The sequence below is a fragment of the Petaurus breviceps genome, unplaced genomic scaffold (genome assembly GCF_028583685.1).
Source record: "Petaurus breviceps papuanus isolate PSGF00001 unplaced genomic scaffold, PetGlider_PUasm1.0 76, whole genome shotgun sequence".
Taxonomy (NCBI): domain Eukaryota; kingdom Metazoa; phylum Chordata; class Mammalia; order Diprotodontia; family Petauridae; genus Petaurus; species Petaurus breviceps.
In genome coordinates this window covers 25,643,361-25,648,435 of record NW_027186473.1, presented here as the reverse complement: position 1 = coordinate 25,648,435, position 5,075 = coordinate 25,643,361, and positions in this window count along the sequence as shown.

Genomic DNA, 5,075 nt, shown 5'->3' with positions numbered 1-5,075 from the left:
TGAGAGATATGGAAGAGAAACAGGCCCAAGTGGAAAGGAGACAGAGTAACACTTTTGAATCAGTCCTGGGAATGGAATTTTCAAATCTGTAAATATGTTTCAGTGGAGCTGAGATGTATTAAAAAAAGAAAAAAGGATTACTGTATTTGGTAGCTATTTCTCCTAGGTTCTTTGAATGAACTTTGGTTACAGTTAAAGGGTCATAATTGGTTATTATACAACAAATGCCATCATGTGAAGTAAGACATACACACTGTTCCATTGAAATAGTATAAACATGCCCTGGTAAATCTAACAAAGAAAATGGGGAGTAATAGGAAAGTGAGAGAGTTTGGGGAATAATACTTGGAAGGAATTTTTCCTGATACAAATTGACTTCACCAGTACTGCTCCCAGATGATTGTACTTAGTTACATAGAGTCCATGTCAACATGGAAGGTTAGAATATTTTAAAGAGTGAAATTTGTAGTTTGATAGATATTAAAATGCCTAGGGCATTGCATGTCAATTTCATCCCTATCTCTTAGAAATGCTGCAGTTGTCATTTGATACACATTTAGTAGAATACAAAAAAGAAGGTAAGTCCTCAGTAGATTTAATGACCAGTTTTGGTCCTGAAGAACTAGCAATGAAACACCCTCCTCTTTTCATTAGAGAAAGGGGCACCCTGTGGGTACAAAATGTTATATATCTGGTCAGATGCATCCACTCTGTTAGGTTTGTGACAATATTTGACTCATTTCTCAATGGAGTATTTAATAAGATAATTATAGCAGAATTTTTTAAAAAGTATAAATAAAATATCAATAAGATGTATTTTAAACAAATGCATCAAAATGCTGTAATATTAAGAAAGTCAAATCAAGTTGAATAATTCGACCTTGGTTTCTATATTTGCTTTCCATTTAATTAGCTTGGAGCTAAGGCTGATGAACAGGCATGGCAAAGATAATGTATGCAACTTAGAATTCTTTGTAATAATAATATTGGGTTTGTCCTGGCAAATATTATACTTTAAAAGTAAGTACAAAAAGTCTTACAGTATATGTGTGTGTACATATACATGTATACACATATGTGTGTATATGTACATATTATATATACTACTGTCCTTTGCTATATATGGACTATTATCAACCTAGATGAAGGTAAAGGAGGCCACTGCATCATACATTTTCGGTAGACAGAAAAGCTTTCCCCAAAAGCATTCATTTACCAATGGTTTTGCTATAGAGGCTAAACTTGTATTATTAAATCAAAGCAGATTCACAAGTTTCAGTTCATTCCCCCCAATTCGTCACATGAAATGATTGCTCTACTGGTCTTTTGTGTGTTCCCAATCAACAGAGATGGATCACAAAATTTAAAGATGAAGAGGGCCAGAGTGATCATATAAATCCAACTTTGTTTTATAAAAAAGTATGGCAACTAAAAATGAGAGCAGTGAATTGGTTTGCCCAAGGTTATACCAATAGTGAGTAGCAGAGATTTTGAACCAAATTCTGACTCATAGTCCAACATTCTTTTTGCTATAGCATATGGCTCCTCTTCCTCTCCCTTCCTCCTCCTCTCCCTCCTCCTCCTCCATCTCCTCCTCTTCCTCCTCCTTCTACTTCTTCTTCTTTTTGCCTGTCAAGGCTATAGAGATAGCATGAGTGCCATAAAAGTGGATTTAGAATTGTAACATCTGGGTTTGATTCTTTCTCATATTTCTTCTCCATCTTACTATGGGAAAATCATACAGCCTCTAAGGCCTCAGTTTCTTTGGGATAAAAATAGGAATATTCAATTTAAAGAAGCTAGCTCACAGAGTTGTAAGGAACTTTTTTCACTATTTTGAAAAACCTTAAATTATCATATCAACATGTGTTGTTATTGTATATGTCCCACCCCAGCCTTATACCACAACCCTGTAGTATATTGTAATCTCACTGAGGTCGAGCTATGTCCTTCTTGTCTTTGCATTTCCCACAGGATCTAACACAATGTATATATTTTGTCATTGTTTTTCAGTCATTTCAGTTGTTTCTGATTCTTCATGACCCCATTTGATTTTTTGTTTTTTTTTTGGCAAAAATACTGTACTATTTTGCCATTTCCTTCTCCAGCTTATTTAGAACATCAGGAAACTGAGGCAAATAGGGTTAATTGACTTGCCCAGGATCAAACACCTAGTTAGATTCTGAGACTGGATTTGAACTCAAGTCCTCCTGACTCCAGGCCCACTACTGTATCCACTCCACCATCTAGCTGTCCATAATGTACACATAATGGGCAATTATTATCTCCCATAAGATGAAGGTTGTGCTGTCATAAATTATTAAATGGATGAATCAGTACAAGATGGACACTCACTCAGAAAGTATAGGACCTGGATTCAAAGGCTGCCTATGATGTTTACTATAACCTTGGGCACATTACTTAACTTCCCTGGGATCCCCTGGATTATTGCTATAAATTTAAGAGACTGGACTTGATAGCTTCTAAAATCCCTTCTAGTGCTATATCTATAATCTTTATTTTTTTGAGATAATCAGGGTTAAGTGACTTGCTCAAGGTCATACTAGTAAGTATCTGAGGATGGCTTCTTGAACTCAGGTCCTCCTGACTCCAGGGTCAGTGGTAGATCCACTGTGCTACCTACCTGCCCCAATCCTCTGATTTAAAGAGATCCTGTTTGAGTTTGTAATGATTGTATAGACTGCCATGGCTTATCTGTCCAAATCTGAACTTCCCCTGAAACTTGGTTTTGATTTAGTTAATATATTTATGACTAGTTTTCAGTTTCACCTACTCAAAATAATTCTCACTGGATAAAGTTAAAATTATATATTTTAAAAATTCATATGCTATTCCCTCCACTAAAGTTTAACTATGATGTCTTATCATGATATTCAGTTCTTAGAGACTATTAGAGTCAACTGAAAATTCTGAAATTTCTTTGAAGTTGGAACTGCTTTGAGTCCAGCACCAGTGAAGGGTTCTATGTTTGTCATCTGAGGACCAACACATAAATGGATCATAAAATTAAAGATGAGGAGGGCCAGAGTTACATTACATATAAGTTCAACTTTTTTTTATAAAGGTGGCAACTAAAAATGAGAGCAGTGTTTTGATTGGTTGTTTTGAAATTATTTTTAATAGATAGCTGATCAATGGATGATGATATCTTCTATAGTATGGTAGTTCATGAAATCCATCTACTAAGGTTTAGAGAAATTATAAACTGCTTTGGAGAAAGGAAACTAATTGTCCTTGAAATATGAAAATATTGGGATTGCTTAATATTTTACTTTAATAAAGTTTCCCCCTGTAACATAAATGAAATATTCACAGTGCCAATAATGACTATGAATATTCTGGCATAGTGCTCAATCACAAAATATAACAGACTGTTCATATACCAGACAGAAGCAAAACATTTATTCAAATACCCCAAAACCAAATCCCCAAACCAGACAGCCGAATCCATCATAGCAACAAAGAAGTTAACACATCATAACACAGCATAGAGCCACATCATCCTTTAGCCTTCCCACAAACAAACCCTCACAAACCTGGCTGTCACAGAAGGGGGCAAGTGTCCTCTCTTTCCCACCATCTAACTGCTCTGACTTCCAGTTTCCTGTGGGCTCTGTTCCACCCTTCAGCAAACTCTTCCCACAATAGTCTCCATTCAGCCTATTAGGGAACAGGGAAGATCTTCAAATTTCCTTAGGCTTATTAAGCAGCAGGGAAGATCTTCAAATTCCCATTACCATTACACCCCCCAAAAGGTTCATAACATATATTAAATTAAAAATCCAAGCATAAAACATTATATAAAAGCTAAATGAGTACAGATTAAAAGGTAAATATATCACTGTGTTTATAGACACAAAGTATTTCTTTTAATTAAGGAAAAACTACAAACTAAATTTTAAATTGTTTACTATATATCAAATACTGTGGTAAGCAGTGGGGGTACAAATATAAAAGATGGCAAGACCTTGGCCTCAAGGAGGTTTCATTCTCATAGGAGGAAGCAGCACATAGTAAGGAATTGTGGCTAGGTAAGGCTATTTTGGTTTGGGAAGTCACAAGGACAAGGAGTAGACTCCTTACTTCCCTGTCCTTGTCTAAAATACTGCCTCACTACTTTACTACAGTAGTACTAGGACATGTTCTCAGGCACTCTACCTAACACCTTCGGTCTCAGTCATCCCACATATCTAATCACTTGCCAAATCTTGTTTCTACCACCACAGCATGTCTCATCCATATTTTTCAGAACTCAGCTCAAATTCCATCATCTGCAGGAGGCCTTTTCTGATCCCTACAGCTGCCTAATGACTATCCCTCTCATAATGCCTTTCGTCTCTACTTTCTATCATGCATACACCTAGTTATTTACATGTTGTCACCTTAATTAGAATGAAAACTCCTAGAGGATGCGGCTTGCTTTGCATTTTTTTTTTTTGTATAGCTAGTGGTGATTATAATGCTTGGCACATTGTCAGGGCTTAGCAAAGGTTTGTGGATTGACTATCTGAATAAATGTGAGAGATATTAAAGAAGCAGAATTGACCAGATTTGACAACTAATTGGATACAAAGGAGGTTAGCAAAGGATGAATTCTAGATTGTTTCTGAAAAAAAATGGTGATAACCTTAAAAGAAATAAGGAAATTAGTAAAAGGGATGGATTTAAAGGAAATGGTGGATTCTATTTTACACATGTTGAACTTAAGATGTCTGAGACACCTGGGCAAAGATATCTAGCAGGCAGTTATAGACATGGGATTAGAATTCAGGAGAGAGATAAAGGCTAAATATACAGATTTGGAAATCATCTGGAAGGTGATTATAGGGAGAATATATTATAGTATCAAAGAGAGGGAAAGGGGAAAATGGTTTTATTTTATTGCAAACTAAGTTAGAGTTAAATATTAGGAGAAGAAAAGAACTGTTGGGGGGTTTGTGGACTCTTCTTAATTGCATGTTTTAAAAATTACCCCAAGGAATTGGTTCATCTATATAACTGCTTCTTCAGTGCCCCAAGGACTCAGAGACACTAACCTTCAGCTTTTCCAGTGC